General features: G+C 37.8%; 1 protein-coding gene across 18 annotated transcripts in view; it reads left to right on the top strand.

Moving 5' to 3' along the window:
• The window catches only part of LINGO2 (leucine rich repeat and Ig domain containing 2), a 429,471-nt gene that overhangs the window by 216,844 nt on the left and 191,480 nt on the right, over positions 1 to 21,147 (top strand). For 16 of the 18 annotated variants that reach the window (XM_042964793.1, XM_042964791.1, XM_042964787.1 and 13 more), the window contains one exon: positions 16,669 to 16,756. The exons of 1 other annotated variant lie outside the window; for it this stretch is intronic. The gene's annotated coding sequence lies outside the window, so the exon portion shown is untranslated. The remainder of the gene's footprint in view (positions 1 to 16,668; positions 16,757 to 21,147) is intronic. One more of the 18 variants, XM_042964779.1, reaches the window with a different exon arrangement.

The following is a 21,147-nucleotide window of genomic DNA, read 5'->3' as shown; positions in this document are numbered from 1 at the left end:
ATGAACATTAACTCATGGGCGTGAGGGAAAGGGCATTTTGAAGATATGTGGTGTTAGGGGGTTGAGTTAATACAAAACAAAATCCTGGCACGGTTGGAAGGTTATTTATAGCAAACGTGAGGCATCACCTCTGTTTACTTAAACTGGTCTAGGGGACAAGAAAGACAGAGCAAGCTACCTCAGGGTCAACAAGACACCTTTCTTTTGCTAATTAGCTGTGCTCTGGGCAACTTTGCCCTGCTGAGGTCTATAGCCCTATTTACCTGTTTACCTAATTTGTTTGGCCAAAGCAGCTTTCTGCTATTGTAAATTTGGAGGGGGGGTGGCGTTTCCACCCTGAATACCTAATCTTGTTTACCTCATCTTGGATGTTTTCATCCTGAGATTCCCTATTCCTATACCTTTGTCCTATACTGGGACCTTTGCCCCGCTTGTCCTATACTGGGGGCCTTTGCCCCGTTTACCTAATCTTGTTTACCCAAACTTGGGTGTGTACATCCTATGGCTTTCTAATTCTTTATGCCTTGTTAACCCATCGGTGCAAGCTAAGGGAATTCCTAAGCTTATTCCCTACAATTCTGGATGCTGGGACACAAGAATTGGCCCTGCTGCTGACATTGTCAGAGAAATCTGAATAGGCCTTAATGTTTTGTGACTTTCAATGAACTGTAAGCAGAGTTTGGTCCTTGCTGTCAGTTTGAAAACTTTTCACTGGGCTTCACAAAATTCCCTATGCCCATGGTTCTCAAACTTGAATGTACAGCAGGATCATCTGAAGGGCTTACTAACACATAGATTTCTGGCCCCACCATTGGCATTTCTAATTCAATAGGTCTGGAACAGGGCCTAGGAATTTACATTTCCAACAACTTTTCAGTGGATATGGATGCTGCTGGTCTGGGGATTACACTTAGGGAGCCACTGGCCTAAGCCATCCCCTTTGCCTAGAAAATCTGAGGTGTTTAATAATGAGGCATTATTCAAACAACAATGAATGGAATTGATTAATCCTCCAAACCCTGCTCATAGAAAACTTCTTGTTTAATGTTTCTGCTTGGCAAACTATTGGCAATTTTGATGCCTATTGCAGGCAGCTCAGAAAGTATAATCTGAAATCAGTGGATGTGCTGGTTGGTAGTAAGAGCAACAGCCCCAAAGAGGCCCAGTCCTAGACTTCCTGTGCTTGCTGTTTTCCTCCCCATCCATCCATCTCTGCTGGACAGTGGTAGCAACTTACCTTAGTCTCTACAGCAGAGGGTTAGGAAATGAGTCTCCATCTGAGTGGAGACTAACAAACATCAAAACAGTAGATTTCCAAACATATTAACACAATCTGCATTTATTATGTGATTTTTGCTTCTATGAAAGTGCATAGGAGACTACGTTGGCATATAGCTTCCAATTTGAATAACCACATTGGCTAGACTAGTGAACAGTCTATTGTTTATTCATCCCTTCCGCAAATAGTGTGCATCCTTCAATGTGTGTGTGTGTGTGTGTGTGTGTGTGTGTGTGTGTGTGTGGTGATACTCCTGGAGTTCTCTTTCTTGGGAGAGGATAGGAAAAAAAATGATATTTATTGAATAAGTGGAACTGGCAACCATCCTGTTGCCTACAAAAATCTTCTACTCTCCAGCTATTTCTTGAATTCTATCTTTTGAACCATGTTGTTTAGCTGACCTTTATGCTGTTAACAATCCTTTATACCTGAGTGAAACTAAAAAGAAGATGAAATGGGAAGGAGAACACAGTGAAGGGAGATGAAAAAACAGAACAGGGAAGCAATGTCAAGGAACTGGCCTTTCTGCCTTTTGCTAAGAAAGATTCTAGCAGCAAGCATGCAAATACTAAACAGAGGGGATAATTTGTAAATGCTTTTCACACATGTGTATCTTTATTCTCACATGCATAATAGATATGTGGAAATTTCATTTACAATCCAAAAATACAAAACTTCACACTCATTAATAGGACAGATGCTCCAGCAAAGTATTGCTGAGTTCACCAGGAACCTTCCTTATCTCTGACAATATGCCTGACCGCATAGCAACTGAAAGAAAGTTCACCTGAGTGAGTCAGCACCTGCAATAGAGGCAGCCCAATGGTGGCTGATAAAGCAGACTCTCCCCTGTTTTCCCAGTGCTTTTCCAACCTTGAAGAGCTGTCTTTGGCTTATAGAAAAGTTATCTGCTTTTACTTCCCTAATCCACGGTGAAGCACCAGAAGACTGCTGCTCACCCAAGGTCACATCGTGAGTGGCAGATCAATGATCAGGATAGAAAATACAGATATGAGGGCTAATACTGTTATAGACTTCTGAACCTGTGATTACCTAAGTTGTCCTTATATTAACACACTTAAAGAAGAGAATAGATGATTCACTTCAAGCATTTAATTTAGGAGTTGGTTCTTTTTTTTTCTCCCTCATTTAATATACCAAAGAGTTCTAGCCACAAATTCCTGTCTAATTGGCACTCTTAGAAACCATGTTTTTCCCAGTGAGGAAAAAAGTAAGAAAGAAAGCAAAGTGAATAAGTAATCATAAGCCTGGGATTATGTATATTTCTGTAAGTAATTATTTAAGGGGAAATCCTATATATCCATTTTATGATATAAAAAAAATGAGTTAAAACAGAATGCTTCCACACATACACACAGTGGTCCAGCTCTAAGAGAATCTATTGGCCATGCTATAAATCTTTTCAAGTATAGGTTTCTAATAAAATATGAGAAGACCTTTAAATAAGTGGTTCTAATAGTCACCAATTCCATTCATTTAAAAAAATTAACACTCCAAGCTGCTACTCAATTCATTTTATTTTATTTTTTATATGAAATTTATTGTCAAATTGGTTTACATACAACACCCACTGCTCATCCCAGCAGGTGCCCTCCTCAATGCCCATCACCCACTTTCCCCTCCTTCCCATCCCCCATCAACCCTCAGTTTATTCTCAGTTTTTAAAAGTCTCTTATGGTTTGGCTCCCTCCCTCTCTAACTACAATTCATTTTAGTTGGCTCTATTATACCTTCAAAAACTATATAATCCTTTGAATCTCAATTCATCTCCTTTCAAATCTATTTGGCTGATGTTAAAGGTGAAAACCGATATAGCTCAATGGAGCATGGATTCAGAAAAATTGAAAGTGGAGTATGTATCATTTCCAACTTAGAAAGAAACTAATAGAAGTAATTTTGCTGCACTAGATTATTCACTTGACTCCTCTTTCCCACTGGAAAGTTTCTTGGATTGGAAACCCTCCAGCTATCAATAATAACATCCATAATATGAATTTGACTAGAATCAATTATATTGTCATCACTAGAATAAAAACACAAGAATCCAGCTATGAAAAGAGCACATTTATAGAAGAAAACCCACAGTCTAGAGGGAACATAACTTTCAGTGTCAACTCTAACTTGTGAGGATGGAGAGCAAAATGTTCTCTAAACATTGAGAAGATAATTTCCTGTTATCACCAACGCTTTGTGCATGTTCCTTCTTTGCTTATCAAATCTTATTTCTGTAATGAATATTAATGCTTGTAGTACTTTAAAATCAAAACATCTCTGGTGTGTAAATTAACTGAGAGCCTTTATCCATATTTAATATTTAGCAAGTTTTTGCAGAAGTATCTATTGCCGTTTTGCTATATATTTTGAATGTGTATTCCATTCATATGCAACATTTAATCCTACAAGTTCAATGAGACTGTAAGCTGTGGTTTCAAGTTTCCTCTTGCTATTTAAGAGCAAGACTAAGAGCCCAGACATTTTAATATAACGTATACGCTGTCTTCTCTGAGTTGTAATTTAAGTTTTATCGTAACACTGCGGGATCTGCTAGTGTCTGCAGCTTGATTTCACCCTATGGTTTATGCCCTGAAGCGTCAGGCAGATAGCACTGTGCCAATCAGTTTCAGCCTGTTAAAGCTCAGGGAGCAAGGCAGAGATAAAGTGATGGAAGGCTGATTGTTGGCAATGATTTACAAGTGGGCTTCATGGCCCCAAGGCTTCAGGATCTGTCCAGAGGGCAGTAAAAGGAAGAAAAATCTTAATTTGCATAGTTTTTTGTATGACTTCAGAACACTTGGTGGAGATTGGGAGGTCTAAAACAGATGCCCCCTTTTAAAAAAGAAGAACGAAAAAGCAAAGAATAAGTGGTTGGCTGTAGAATAAATGAATTACAGATCTTCCTTGACTTATGATAGGCTTATGTCCCAGTAAGCTCATCATAAGGTGAAAATATCGTAAGTCAAACATGCATTTAATACAGCTAACCTACTGAACATCATAGTTTAGATTTGCCTACCTTAAATGCACTCAGAACACTTACAATACCATTATTTGAGCAGAATCATCTAACACAAAGCCTACTTTAAACTAAAGTGTTGAATAGCTCATGGAATTTATTGAATACTGTACTGAAAGTGAAAAATAGAATGGTTGTATGGGTATAGAATGGCTGTAAGCATATCAGTTGTTGACCCTCACGATCGTGTGGCTGCCTGGGAGCCGAGGCCTGCTGTCACTGTCCAGCATCATGAGAGAAGATCTTACAGCATATCACTAGTCTGGGAAAAGGTCAAAATTCAAAGTGTGTTTTCTACTCAATGGTATTGTTTTTGCACCATCATAAAGTGAAAATATGAAGCCGAACCATCATAAGTCACAGGCCATTTATATTGGCAGTGTCAATAGTGCATAGTGAGACCTCCAAATCACCCACGATTTGGGCTGGAGTTTTCTGGCCTGTAAAATGGGGATGCTGCTGAAAATTACCTCAGAAAGTTCTTTTAAGAATATGTTGAAATGCCCAAGAGGACACCTGGTCCCTTAGAATTCTGAAGCCATTCTTTTTATTGCTTCTCTTATTTTATTGCCACCACTGTAAATCATAATATTTTTTGACATTTAATATGTTTCAAGCATTAAGCCAAGGTTTACGTTCATCATTACATGTAATCTACAAAAGAATCCTATGAGACAGGTACCTACTTCTTTTATTTCCACTTAACAGAGAAAGATGCTGGGGCTCAGAAAGGTGCATAGAAGTTAGCAATGGATTGGGGATTTGAACATATACATGTTAACCCAGAAGTTCCTGAAGCATCTGACGTTAGACAACTAGAAGGAATAAATTAATTCCCTAGAAGCCCTGGGAGTGACTGGGATACAGAGTGAAAAATCTTTTAGAAATTTGGCCAGTTCTGATTCAGAACTTTTTGTAAGCCCTATTGCAACAAGCTAGTTATACCCCAAGTTTTCTGTCCTGTTTCTGTTCATATGTGTACTCAAATCCCCATCCATTATGAAGCTGTCTCTAATTGTATCTAAATACGCAGCACAGTGGTAAAATATTATCAGAAGATAACAGAAGGAATCCTTCATGTTGAAATAAGAAATGTACATTTGGTAGTGCCATCTCCACCTTTCCATAATAACATTTGCATTTATACAACTCCTAAATTTTAAGGGATGCTTAGGACTTTGCAAATGCTACCTAATTATATTAGATTCAGAAGGCTTGGCAAGTGAGTATTATGGTGCTACTTTTACAAGAAAGGTAAGAAAGATGAGGCCAGAACCATATCTTGACTCATATTTGTGTGCGGAGTTGTAAGGAAAGATTGAAAATGTGATTATTGTGTTTTTAATGATGGAATAGCATATGTGAAGCACAGGCCACTGACACCAAGCTCAAGAATGAAGACTGCCTGTGTTTTTGTTTCCTATAAAAGCACAGACAGCAGTGAGCACTTGTCTACATTAAGCCATCAATCAGGAAGCATTTGTGGTGAGTCTTTGGTGTGCTGAACAGATCCTAAATATTCCTGAGCTTTAATTTCCTTATCTGCAATATAGAAATAATAAAAATATCTGCCTCATTGGGTTGTTGTAAGAATTAATTGGAAGAATGCATGCAAAAGCATTTTGTAAACTCTAAAGTATTATACAAATGTCAGCCATTTTATTAAATTCAGGCAATTAAACCTTTATTGAGCATAATCTACGTGGTGATAGAAATCCTAAGAGTAAAATGTAGGTTATTTCACCCTTAATGATATAGCTATCTAATAGAGAAGATATGCATCTTATCTAAACAATTTAAATTTGGTATGAAAACTGCTACTATAGATAAATAGACAAAGTTCTGTGGTGCTGTAGAAATAAGGGTCACAATTAATTTAGGGAAAAGAGGTTGTTTTGGGGGGAAGTTTCAAGGAGGCTGGTATATTGAGATTTCTGTGAAATCTCAGATGGAATTTTTTTGGAGGAGAAAATCTTCCAGGTAAGAACATCCTAGGAGGGCATCCATACAGAAGCACAACAAAGGAGTGCTTGTGACTGGACTGCAGAAGGCACATGATGAGCTAGTAGGAGATGAGTTTGAAAGACAGGTTTGAAGGTTAGGTGTGAAGATTTTTGAATGCAATACTGAAGAGTTAGAGTTTTATCTCTAATACTAGGAGATGCCATGGAAAAATATTTTCAACCAGAAAGTGACACATAGCTCGCTCTCCCCCCCGCCCCGCCTCTCTCTCTCACTTTGGAAGACAGGTAAGAGTGAAGGTTGTGTCATTCCTGCCCTTAAGATGTTTGTCTTCATACTGAGGATGTGATATCAATATATTCACAGGCGTTTTGGCCCCTTAACCTTCACTATCAGAACTGGAACCTAGGCTGAGACCAAACCAGAAGCTTCATCCAGTATAGCTTAGAGTTATTGGAGATAATACAGGTCATCTACAGATCAAGTGTCTGAGATGGAGAGGATCTAGAAATAAACACCTTAATAAGAGTGAACTAGATCTGGAACCCTCCTTAGACTAACCATAACTAACTCAGTGTTTGCCCTAATGACTTACCACATATGGTCCAGAAGTGAGACTGTCCCTGAACTAGGATCTTATCTCATAGTCATTACATTATAAAGCAGATTTTTAAATATTTGATATATCATTTATATTACATGAGTGGTAATAAAATTTCTACAACAATGACATCCATTCATTAGGTTACCAGTGTTTCATTGAAGATGTTGTATTGGATTGTCTGAATCATGGAGAGGTTAAAACTATATTTCTAAGAACCTCCCTCTCCTATGGCTCCATGTCCCGGTCTGCCAATGAGAGGAACTTGGGAGAGCTTTGGAAGGAAGAAAAGAAAGAGGGGACAATTTTCTCTGGAGGCAGTTACAGTTAGACACAAGGCAGGTGTAGACTTTGAAGTGGCCTCAGGGTTAGCCTCTTGAAGATCATCTGCATTAGGCTGCAGACTGAAATAGTTTGTGGGTGTCATCAGAGGTTATTGAGGCTCAAAGAAGCTTCTAGGTGACCTACTGAGAACCACAGATGGTGTTGCTATAGGTTGAGATTTTGGATGACAGTCAAATTTGCTTTCTGGGACCTTCCAATGATATGTAAGCCTCAAGTTCCCTATGTTAAAACCTGCTATACATGGAATGCGTAGAGTGAATTGAATTCTTCTCAATACACTCACTGATGCGGGTGTGGCCAGATAGTCACCTTACACAATAGAAAGCCACCTGCCAATAGGTATTAGTGATTATATATATCCAGGAAATCCTACTTCTAGGAAGTGATCTCAATTTATAATGAAAATGTATGCAAAGATGTATGTGCAAAATTATTTGCCCCACATTAAGAAATACTCTTTGCATCTAGTTCTGTGCTGGTTTCTGAGCACAAAGAGATGAATAAGACTCATTTGCTGCCCTCATGGATCTCAAAGCACAGTCAGATGTAATTTACTCCTCTTCAGGGCTAATCAACCATCTCAGCTTCATAGCCCACCACTGTCAAACCTCAGCTACCTTATCTAATCTTACATTTCATTCTTTTCTAATCCTTACTTCCTGTCCAGTTTTAGTCCTTTCATCCACTGTCATCATGTCTTCTTTCATACTCTCCCTCATCCTGTTCCCCTACCTGGAATATTTTCTCTGCCCCCTACCTATCTGAAGCATGTATATATCAACAAAATCAGTTTCCACCTCAAGAGGTCCATGAAGTCTTATCTGATGACCATAGTTTATATACCCACATCCCTTTTTCTCTGGTATCTTACTGTACTTCTATTCAATATCACTTATCTGTTCTCAGATTAGTTTGTGTCTCCTTTGTCTCAACTGGATTATAGATTGCTTTGTGAAAGAACCATGATTTGCACAGTATTTCTAGAATTGACATAAAACTCTGGGGACACTGGAGAATACCAAAGAAAATTTTTTTTAATTTTGTCTTTACTTTAAAAAAAAACAAGTTTTAAGATATTGAGGTACATGTATCTTTGCCAAAACATTTCAAAGATATTATAGAGATTTCGCTATGCTCCTCAGTCTCCCCTAATGTTATTTTCATATGTTGCTATGGCACATTAGCCAAAACTGGTTCATTACTATTGACTAAACTCTGGCCTGTCTTTCACCAGTTTTTTCATTAATGTTATTTTCTGTTCCAAGGTCCAATCCAGAACTCTGGTTATAGTTTTGCCCCATGGTTTGAAAATAAGAATATATGTATAACTTGGATCTTGATGACCGCATTATAATAGCCTTGTTGCTTGACCATATTTGACCATGTTTGAATTTACAATAATACCAAATAATAATAATCTTATTGCTCCAGACTAATGAATAAAGGACAGAAAGTTACTGAATAGGAAAATGAAGCTTTACCACTAAGTCAATGCAAAACAATGCCACTGCATCAGCAATGGCTACACAGAATTTTAAATAATGAAAAGCAGTCAGAAAATTTATTTTTTATTAAATGTACAAGGTTTTATCAAGCAATTACCATGTGCAGGCATCTTACATCAAGGATAGAGTGATTAACAAAATAGACAAGGCATCTTTGTCTTCCCCCTGCCCCTTATTCTCATTGTCTCTCTTTCTCCCTGAGCTAACATTACATAAACCAGACAGTATACACATGTGAAAGAGAAAAAAAAACTTCCTTAACAATCACTTCCATGTTTTAGTGTTTTTGTTACAAATAGTGGTTTTACTTTCAAAATAGTAATATCATTAATTGTCCTTTATTTTGTTAATTTGAATTTAATTGAATTTTCAGTCTTATGTGCATTTACTTTTTAATAATGTATTTTATTTTATTTTATTTTATTTTATTTTATTTTATTTTATTTTATTTATTTTTGGAAGAGATATAGGGCAAGTGGGGGAGAGGGGCAGAGGGAGAGGGAGAAAGAGAGAAAGAGAGAGAATATCCCAAGCAGAGCCCAAGGTGGGGTTCAATACCATGACCCTGGGATCATGACATGAGATGAAATCAAGAGTTGACGCTCAACTGACTGAGCCATCCAAACACCCCTGCATTTAATTTTTAAATGTTCTTTTTTTATATAGTTGTGTAAGGACTTTAAGGATTAACAATTCCCATCTGACCAAATAATAGTGTAATTTGACATAAGTTAATTCAGAATGCATGACAATTTTTTCCATAAAATAAATCCTGACTTTGGGGCACCTGGGTTGCTCAGTTGGTTAAGCATCCGACTTCAGCTTAGGTCATGATCTCACAGTTTGTGAGTTCGAACCCTGTATGGGGGTCTGTGCTGACAGCTCAGAGCCTGGAGCCTGCTTCAGATTCCGTGTCTCCCCCTCTCTCTGCCCCTCCCCTGCTCACGCTCTGTCTCTCTCTGTCTCTCAATAATAAATAAGCGTTAAAAAATTTTAATAAATCCTGAATTTTAAAAACATTACTTAACACATCATCTATATTCCTTGTGGCATAATTAAGAATTAGGCATACTCTATGCTCAATAAAACTTTTAAATTACTAACAATAACAGGATATATAGAGCAATTAGCAAATTAATGGGTTTCTATTTGTTTTTCTATTTCAAAGGCTACTGTTTGGAGGGCTTCCGCTTTGCTTAGCTTTTAATATAGAAGTTTGAATGATGTGACCAGACAGAATTGCTTTGTCAAAATTCCCAGTTGGTCAGACATATGTACAGGCCATTACAGGCATTACTTTCATGAATTTACCTTAGTCTAGGGTCTTGCTCTCTGTTCTGCAGGCCCAGGAATCTGATTCATAAGTGCCTAGAGCATAAGAGTAAGGTTCTCTCCCTCTGTCTCCCTCTCTCTCATAGAATAATCTCTCATCATAACCCCTTATAGTTGATTTATAAGCATAAGTTTGCTTTGGAGCACCTGGAACCAGATCCACAAGAGTTTGTTATATGATTCAAATGTCCAGTGATATCAGGTTTAGGAAGTTTAACTCACTCATTTCAATGATGAACACACATCCACTGGCAGAACCAGAAGGATGAAGCTTTGCTGAGGGTGCCCCTTCTCCTAGGGACAGTTTGGAAGGGCTCTTTGCCTCTGTGGACTGTTATTTTTCTCATTCTGTCATTAATCAGCCTACCCTCCTCTCACCTCAACTGACTGACACATTGTGTCACTAAATATGTTCATCCATTCAATAAACTTCATTATAACTTACAAGTCATTCTTTAACATTTCTTCATTGAAGCACTAACTTCATAGCCAGTTTGTGAGTTTCTTTTATGAATCAGAGATGGACTAAGTATGTGTAGATATGGTTCCTACTTCATCAGAATGTATGGTATATTGGAAGATACAAACATGTGTTCAGGCAGTCATCTACAGTATGGCATGTGTTGTGATGGAAGTGTAGGATGCAGTGAGAGAAACTAAGAGAAGCACATAATAATAGACTTAAATCAGAGTCATCTCCCTGTATGAGGTTACATTTAAACTGAAATGAGACAGTGTGTGATAGTTTGAAGAAGTGCATATGTTTATGTAGAGTGTGTGTATGTGTGTGTGTGCATGTGTGTGCATGCGTGTGTGTGTGTGTGATGGAAAGAGAAACAGAGCAAGAGATGTGGGACAAAGAAGGAATGGCATGTATAAAGTCTCATGAACGAGTGGCATTTTGTAACCTGAAAGCAAGTCATTTCGCATAGTTCTATTCTGACCTATTATGTGTTGATTTTGGTCTACTTCTCCATCTTTAAGAATGGAACATTTCTTTTTTTGCACGTTTACAATTAATGCAGGGATGAAAGCTCATAATTCTGAGTGGGTTCTCATTTTAGAAATGTTGTAGCTCACACCAAGCAGCTGTCACCCTAATTAATCCAAATCCTCTACCAAGAAAATGGCCCTTGGAATAACTTAACAGAAACATGGTATATGCATTTTTTAATTGTTCTGTTTGTCTATAAAAAGTTAGCCTTGGTAAGCCCTTGATTAGTGCATCCACACCAATACCTTAGCAAATATTTATTTTATTGTCTTTATTTTAAACAAAAAAATGTCAACTTTTTACATTATATATTTCTTTCATTTGGATATGATTTCCCTTAGCTTGGTAGACTATAAAGGATTAGTAAAATCTTTAAGCAGAGTTTGTAGAAACCAGCTAACTTTTATACTAGCCCTGGATTTTAGCCATTGAAAAAGTAGGTGGATAAAGAAGTTAAGATTTTCTGACTTTAAGTGAATAATTTATACTCCCTAAAGATAAAGGAAATTACTAGTGGCTAAACAAGATAAAACACACCAGGCACAGTATACAGAAGATTCTTAATATATACATACTAGACTAAATAAATCAGTGAAAACTATTTCCTCACTAGTTATACACAGAGTAAAACTGAAACATTATTTTTTTAAGAAGTTTATGTATTATTTTGAAAGAGAGAGAGTAAGAGAGGGAGAGAGAGAGAGAGAGAGAGAGAGAGAGAGAGACTGAGAATCCCAAGCAGGCTCCAGTGTCAGTACCGATCCCATGACCCTGAGATCATGACCTGAGCTGAAATCAAGTGTCAGCCTCCTACTGACTGAGCCACCCAGGCACCCCAAAACTGAAACACTCTAATAATCATTCTGTCGTTAAAAGGCCTATATGTCAAAGTACTTGCATTGTATGGCATTTCTAGATTGGACTGGTGGTTCACAGATGGTCCTATCCCCTCTGCATCTCTCTTCAAAATGTACCTTCTTTTCCTGGAAGTGGATGGGTTGTTCATGTTATGGTCTCCTGGCTTCCATGTACAAGCCAGAAAGTTGGTGATATCTTTTAAAGCCTCAACAAGAAGAATATATTTTTTTAATTTTTTTCTCCTGTTATATCTCACTTTCCAATTTTCCACTCCCCTAGAGTTCAGCTCTCTGCCTCACAGTATGGTCCTGCCATATAAGAGAAAATAGCAGATATAAATGCATTTTAAGGAAAGTGATCTTCCACATCTTTCCAGAATTGAAAGGAAGAATGTGGGCAATGTGAAGCAGGTGAAGCAGTGACTTCAGTAGTGTATTATTGGATGCTCCATGGTTTCCCACTTTCATTCACTGATAAACTCCAATGATCCTAACATGTCTCATTTTTACATATATAAAATAAACATTTGAAATCTTTAAGCTGTCTTTAAAACTATAATCAAAGAGAATCTTTGAAGGGGAAACTGCCTCTGCTGAATTAAAGCCTTCACCTGGGGGTGCTCAGTTGGTTAAGTGCCCAAGTCTTGTTTTCGGGTCAGGTTATGATCTCACAGTTCATGAGTTGGAGCCCCATGTTGGGCCCTGCACTTCACAGCATGGAGCCTGCTTGGGATTTTCTGTCTCCCTCTCTTTCTGCCCCTACCCTGCTCATGCTCGCTCTCTCTCTCTCTCTCTCTCTCTCAAAATAAATAAATAAATAAACTTAAAAAATAGTTTAAAACAGGTGAGCACCTAGAGGCTGATTCTAATAACCACAGTCAAAGAGAAGAGTTTCAAGCTTGGAATGACATATGCTGGACTCCAGGAGTTGGCATCTGCCCCAAGCCCCTGTTTCTGCAGTCCATGAATGCATGTGAGCTATAGGCCATAGGCAAAAGGCAGTATTTCAGCCAGTATTCTTTTCCTTAACATTCATTTGTAGAAGATGAAAAAGCAAGACATTTCTGTCACACTGAAAAAAAGGAGTTGGAGCTAGAAGAAAGCTTCAGGGGAAAAAAAAATTTAAAGAAATTCATGCCTAAAGACAATGAATTGAAGCCAGACCATACATTTTCATCACTGCAAACCCTTGGAACTCCTTTCTCTATCCTTCCCTAAAATTTCTCTCCAAAGCTCCTTTTTCTGCCTGTAAATGTGTTAGTTTTATTATGGATTTATGTTAAAAGGATTAATGTATTTCCATCACAGAAACATTCAGCATGTAGGTTAAGATTACCTCAATGTTAAGATGTTTACAATGAAAATAATACTACTTTCTGCTTTGTAGGCTTCTTGTATGAACTCTGTGAGATAATGCAGGGAAAGTGCTTAGCACAGTACCTGGTGAATACTCAGTAACGTCAGATATAGCAGTGGCAGCTGATGCCATGGTGTAGATGCTGTTTTCACTGCATTTCAGCCATCAGAACTTCACAGGAACCAGAGCTGTGTTTTTGGGTTTGTTTGTTTGTTTGTTTTTTGGTCACAGCAATGCTGGAATTGGGAGAGCAGAAACATGACAACAAATTATTGAGTAGGGAAACTCCAGTACATATGGGGATAGTATGAAATCCCTGCAGTCCTGGATTTTAGGACTTCTGTCCATGCCTGTAGTTTCTTTATCTTTTACCCTCCAAGCCTCCCATCCTCTGTGACGCCTGCAACAACCCCTTTCCATGCTCTCATGGGGTTTTAGGGTAGGTGGAGGATTTTTCAGGTACAGCCTCCACCCTGCTCAAGCATGCTTCTAATTAAAACTGTTCTGGTTGCGAGAAGCAGGAGTTTGAAAGGTATCTAATAAGGAATAAAGAGCTTGTTAATGAAGGACATCCTAAATCTCTGCCTCTTTTCTGCATGTTTGTTCCATTCACTTCCTTATAGACTTGGTGTTTGTTTCCTCATAGTCTCTGCCCCCACCCCTCTCTCCTATTTCAGGTTGTGCTTGGTTTTGGTTTACTGTGGTGACGATGGTCTTGCTTCTTGTTACAGTAGAAATAGGAAACTAACAGACCACCCCTTTCAGAAGTAGGGGCAGTCATTAGAGGTTGTTAATGCCAGCCACCTTCCTCCATAATCTTAGGAATCTCAGTGAAATCAAAAGTAGTTTCTTGGGACACCTAGGTGGCTCAGTTGCGCATCTGACTTGATTTTGGCTCAGGTCATAATCTCATGGTTTTGTGGGTTTGAGTCCCATGCCGGGCTCTGCACTGACAGTGTGGACCCTGCCTGGGATTCTCTCTCTCTCTCTCTCTCTCTCTCTCTCTCTCTCTCTCTCTTTCTCTCTCTTTCTTCCCCTCCCCACTTACATTCTCTCTGCCTCTCTCAAAATAAATAAAGAAACTTAAGAAAAATTTTAAGTAGTTTCTCAGAATTTAGGGACTTCTTGTCTTACATATTCTAGCTTTTTTTCTGTCTCTGAATAGGCTGAACAATAGCCACTAGGTTCTTCTATGTCGGTAGAAGCTGACTTTGTTTCTTGAGAGTAATAATAACAGCTACTTCATGTTTGTGAAGATTAATTTAGATACGACATAAACTTAAAGTGACTTATAACACTGTCTGGCACACAGTAAATGCCAATTATCAGCACACTACCAATAAGAAATGAAATCTTGATGGTTGCTGAGACAAGTGACTAGATTGAATGAAGTCTAAAGGCCATGTACTTGTAGAACATCTTTTGTACCTCAAATGTTTCCATACATGTCACTCCTTCAGGCTTCACAACAACATGGCAGGATGTATTATCTCTATCTTATAGATGAGCACTGAGAATGTAAATAACTTTACTTGCCCAAAAGTGGGAGTGTCAAAACTAGACTTCAAATGTAGGTCATCTGGCTTAAACAGCAAGCCTCTTTGTAGGTCATTGTGCAGACTCTTGCAGTGCAACAAACCACTAGTCCCTAGAGCACTGCCCACATGCCTAATGCATGACATTTTAAAAGCTGTTAATGGATGTAAAAAAGCTGGGAAACACTTGAACATAAAAGCACTGAGTTTGTGAACATCTGTCAGAGATTCACTAAATAGGCATATTGCTATGGAATGAATTGTGTTTCCCTAAAATTCATGTGTTGAAGCCCTATCCCCCATGTGACTGTATTTAGAAATAGGACCTATGAGGAGGAGATAAAGGTTAAATGAGGTCATAAGTTTGAGCCCTAACTCGATAGGGCCTGTGTCCTTATAAGAAAAGGAAGAGACACCAGAGTTCTCTCTTTGTCTTCACCGTTGAGGTGAGAAGGCAGCTGACTATGAGCAAGGAAAAGAATCCTTACCAGGAACCAAATAAGCCTGCATCTTGATCTTGGACTTCTCAGTCTTCAGAATTATGAGAAAATAAACTTCTGTTAGTTAAGTCAATCAGTCTGTGGTATCTGGTTATGGCAGACTGACTGGACTAAGACACACTTATCATACTGGCATCTCCTCTCTTCCTCTTGGTACAGTTACTCTGTTTTTTTTTCTTCTTTCGACTTCAGGTATTTCAGTCGGTGTTCCTATAAATATGAAACACTATTTCTCATTTCATATCTAGCACACCTGCATTCATTCCAACATTTTTTTGACAGTAAAACCTGTGTTGCATGACAGAGATGCAAAATTAGGAATAGACCCCGAGCATTATGATAGAGCTTCCAGAGTAAAAATGTAGGATGTGTGTATGTGTCTGTGTCTGTGTGTGTCTGTGTGCACATGCATGTATGTGTGTGAGATATATGAGCAAGATGAAGAAGACGAAAGGGTGACTTAAGAGGCAGAATTAACATCAGAGGTTGAACAGAATACAATGTCTGTTTACTTCAGGCTAAGGGCAAAACACAACGCTCTTGGTGAAGCCAAGGGAAAGAAAGGAACAAGGGCTTAATAAAGGTAGTAGGAAAAAAGGTCCGGAAAGTTGTCTTCTGCCCTTCTAGACAATTTCTTTCCTAGACTAACACCTGATATCTTTTCTGGCTCCTACAAAAGATACTTCTACATCCTGATGCTTCAGATAGTTGACACAACAGAACCAGGGTCCCTCCCCAGTTCTGCTGTTTAGCCTTGAAGCTCCATGCATGCACAATGATACTTAGAGAAGCAATCCACACTTGTGAGCACTTAAAGAAGAACAGATAGAAAGGTTCAGCTATGGAAGTTTTCTAGGAGCTAATCTTACTTTGCAAATAACCTATTTACCACTGGAAGGCATCAATGGATTTATTATTCCTTCTTTCTTGAACTACAAATTTTTTCTTTTGTTCTGGGGAAGGGCATGCACTATCATCAGATTTTCTATGCTTCTTCCCACCCTTAATGCCACTATGTAGGTTGAGTCCACTATCACCTAATGCCAAGTTAACTATTGCTAGTATCCACATTCCAATCATTCTCTCCAACATTACAGATATGATCTTGTGACTCCCTATGTAAAACCCTTCAGTGACTCTCGCTTGTCCTCTGCATCAAGTCCTTTATGTTCAGGGTGTCCTAAAATACCCTGTAAACTTCCGCTACCCTCAAATATTTACAGTTCCCATAAGGTAGCAAGCTCTCCCTTATCATCAGTTACTTTGCACATGCTGTTCTCTCTGCCTTTCCTCACCTGGGTAGCTCTAATATTCAAGTCTTCATTTAGCTATTACCCCATCTCAATTAGCTTGTCTTCATTTCACAGCAGAGGAGGAAATTCCTGTGTTTCCAGAACACCCAGAACTTTCATCACATTGGAGTAGGATTGTCTGTTTATTTCCAGTCACTAGAAGGTGGGTACTGATGGCAGAGACTATTATTGTCTGTTGTTCATTGTAGTGTTCATTCTGTTCACCCCAACCGATGTCCTTTCCTTGCCTCGCCTATATGTTAAAACACTCTGCTGGCTGCTTATTTGTTAATTCATTCAAACATTCATTCAGATGTATGTATTTAATACCAGGTATATGTCTGGAACTGTTGAAATCGCTGGGGATTCAGCAGTGAACATAACAGAAAGTAATTCTTGCCCTCATGGAGCTTGGATTGTTATGGGGCTAAGGCAGATAATAACCAAAAGCAGTAATTAAAATATAGAAGATATAGATCAGATAGGGAGTGCTGATAGGTGGAGAGGGGCACAATCTTAAATAAGATGATCAGTAAAGGCCTCACTGAAAAGATGACATTTGAGCAAAGCATATAAGAAAATTAGATTTGTGTTCGGGGGAAAAAAAGCAATCCAGACAGAAAGAATTCCAGAGCAAAGTTCATGCTATGATTTCTCTCACTTGGTAAATAAATAAACAAAACAAAGCAGATAACTCATTTTTTACCTCACTCTCCCTTCCAGCTGCCGTTTCATCTTTCAATTCTGGCTTCCATATTGTATAGTCTATGTCCTTAACTATATATTACATATATTTATTTATTTGCCTCATGTCTGTCCCCCTAATAAATTGCAAGCCCCATAAAGACAGGGATATTGTCTATTTTATTCATTGCTACATTATCACAATCTAGAATCAGAATCTAGAATGGTGCCTAGACACAATAGGCAGTTGATTAATAATTTTTGAATGGATAAAATAATGAATAATTTTGAAAGAATCAATAAGTTAGAACCCCTATACTTATTATATGTTATTATTAAATATATTTTCTTCTGGGTTTTTTTTCCCCAGTAAGTCTTCATTTCTAAAAGCTTCATTTTGGCTTCTGGACTACTCTATTTCAAATACAATGAAAATAAATCTTTTATACAAAAAAAAATTGCCCTTTACTGTCTCTCACCAACTCTACTTATTTTAAAGAATATTCCAATGTTAGCCAAAAAAAAATTAGTGTATGGGTAATGGCTGATCTGGTATTTTTTTGTTCTGTGTGCTGCTGCCTCAACTCTATGGAAGAATGAGTTAAATTTTCAAAATATACAAATCAAAAATAAGGGGGGCACTTGGGTGCCCCAGTCGGTTAAGCCTCCAACTCTTGATCTCAGCTCAGGTCTTTGTCTCAGGGTCGTGAGTTCAAGCCCTACATTGGGCTGGATGCTGGGCATGTAGACTACTTAAAAAAATAATAATAAGGAAAATGATAAAGCTCTTCATATCCTTTAAGACATGATTACAAAATGTTAGTGCATATATGAGTCATAGAAGTTTGTATTTTTTTTGTTTTGTTTGGACAGGGTATTTTGTTTGCCTGTTAAAAGCTTGAAAGAATTGAACTCATAGATGCAGATATATAGTTCTTATTTATTTATTTATACATTATTTTATATCTTGCATTATATATTAATTTTATTTATTTATTTATTTATTTATTTAATATGAAATTTATTGTTAAATTGGGTTTGTATACAACACCCAGTGCTCATCCCAACAGGTTCCCTTCTCAATGCCCATCACCCACTTTCCCCTCCCTCCCACCCCCCATCAACCCTCAGTTTATCCTCAGTTTTTGAGAGTCTCTTATGGTTTGCCTCCCTCCCTCTCTAACTTTTTTTTTTCTTGTGGTTCATTTTTAAATGGGATAAGGTATGTCTCAAGGATAAGACATCTGAAGGAATACTGGATGGCAAAACCACACATGGTTATTCTAATGTCGTTTGTGAGAACATCTCCTACTGTGTGCAGATGGAACTGACAGTTTATTTATTTATATTGTCCAAGTGTAGAGCATGTATATTCCCGTTGCTTTACTTTAGTGCAATTTAAGTCCCAGAAATCTTTAGGTCTTGGCTCCAACCATTCATATAATCACTTAAACTGGCTAGAAAAACCACCTTCTTACTCCTATGAAGAACTTTCCAAATGCATAGGGAAGGAGATGACTACTATGCCTAAACTAATTGTTTGCAAACTTGGCTTTCTATTAGAGTCACCTGGGACATTTTTAAATCCATCAGATGCCAATTTGAACAATTTCTGCTTTAGCCATAATGGCATGAGCTACAACCAGACTTTTCTCTCACCATAATCAATTAGAAATCATTGACCATCTTTGGTGTTCAGTAGATACCCCAAAAGAGTCACATCCAAGTAGGTAAATAAACTAGCACAGACTAGTAGCAGAAGTAGTAGTAGTTATTCTTAATTTAGACAGGACTTGATAGAATCTAAAAGCCCATTTGTTTTTCCACCAGATAGAAGAACCCAAGTTTAGAATTTGGGAAAGAAAAAAAAAAAGAAAGAAAGAAAAAAATTGCTAATACCATTGATTAGAGAAAACCCCATTAGATATTTGGGGGGGGTGTCAAATTCTACAGTTCTGGAAAGCAACACTTATTCCATTCTCAAAATAAAATAAAAAACAAATCCATCTCCTGTGTCCTGCCTCATCTCAATAAATTATAATCACATTCTTTCTTTACTGTCTGCCACAAATGCCCTAAAGTCTTCCTGAGCATCCTTCTAACACCAAATAAAAATAAATCATCTCTCCATTGAACCACTGTGTTTGAATGCCCCATGGCTTCTAAACCTTTGTGAGTGCATGTGAGAGTGTTTTAGTATTGTGAAGTAGCAATTGTTCACAATAATAATTAATTCTTGATCCCTGTGAGATAGTTACTGCTCGAAGCATGTGTACCTTATTTCATTTAATCTTAACAACAAACACATGGGATGAGAACCCTTCTATATCTTTCTTTCCTCGCTGAGGAAGCTGAGGTTGAGAGAGCTAGTAAGTAACAAAACCAAGAGTTATACACAAGCAGTCAGGCTCCAGAAAACAAATTTGTTGGATCCACTATATTGTGAGTACTTGGTTTCTTTTTCTTGTTTAGAAGCTCCTTGTAGACAAAAGCTATGTCTTTTTCATCTCCATATGCTCTGTACTTAGCACAATGTTTGGTTTACAGTTGGTTTGGGGGCGGGACGTTTGTTAAATGAATAAATGCATGAAAATTATAAGTATGTTTTGGAAGGTGATGCCTAAAGGGTAAGAGGCATATTATTGATGTGTTTGGTGGTTTTGTGTTTGGTAAATAATAGTTCCATTGAATTGCTTTGATTTTTTTTTTTAGACTATTCTCTTCGTTTTGTTTTCCCATTAGGCTGGGATTGTGAAGAAAAATAAAGTTTTTGATATATAAAATAGATTATGTTTTCAGAGCTAACAAATTTAGTGATCAATTCTAATCATTAAGTATGAAATTCCTTCAGTATACTTAGATTTGGCAAATGGAGAGAGGAAAATAGTTAAAGTCATTGAAAAGAAGCCTTCCTCAGCTTTCTAGAGGAAAAAATGCCAGTTCAAAATGGATAAGGAAGAAATGGAAAACAATTATAGGTAAAACCACAAGCTTTACAGGCTCAATGATTTTTTTTTTCATCATTCATTTTATCACATTTACTTTGCTTTCCCCTACACCTGAAAATGAATGGGGAGCGGCATGGTAATAATGTATTTGGGAATGCAGATTTTTTGGTTAGGCTACTGTATGACTTGAACAAAACTAAGCATCTTTTGTGTAAAACCAGGAGTAGTGGAAAGTAGATCCAAGAATTATCTCCCATCCTTTTTGTACTTGACCTTCCTCCACAATCAGACTCCTTAACCCCAAACTTTGGGCCCTGGATATCCCAATACATGTTATAGGGTCTCTGCAATGAAGTTCAAAAAAGTAACAAGATTTAGTGTGCCATTAACAAAGAGTTAGCATGAAAGAGACCAATAAAATACTATTGATTCACTTCTGTTTTGAGCAAATGTTGTACAGTGACCTATAAAAAAACATTGTTCTTTAGAGAGATGGTAAACTTTATGACTGCACTTGTTCTTATTTTAGAAATCTGGGTTTGCACTCAAAGTAGCTTTGTCAAAATTAGAAAAACTAACAATGAAAAATTAAGAGGACTCCATGTCTACTTTCTTGTCCAAGAGATTAACTGGGAAGAAGACTGTCCCAGCCTAAGAGTTGCACAGGGATGAGGTTGGTGCTTCACTGTAGCGGAGTCCAAATGACTCTAGACAAAACTGTACCAAGGAACCTGTGGGTGTCAAACTCAAGTTGAAAGACAAAATTGTTAGTGGAGGAGAAATGGCCAGCAATATTACATATGATGAGTGAAAGTCTTCTGTCAATATACTAACGAGACAGGGAGCAAAGGGCATATGGAACTGGGTCAGGAGAGTTGAGAGAGTTGCTCAAGATTTGGTGCTCATACCTACAGACATGATG

The sequence above is a fragment of the Panthera tigris genome, chromosome D4 (genome assembly GCF_018350195.1).
Source record: "Panthera tigris isolate Pti1 chromosome D4, P.tigris_Pti1_mat1.1, whole genome shotgun sequence".
NCBI lineage: Eukaryota > Metazoa > Chordata > Mammalia > Carnivora > Felidae > Panthera > Panthera tigris.
Note: the sequence above shows the minus strand (reverse complement) of the source record. Positions and strands in the feature narration are given on the sequence as shown.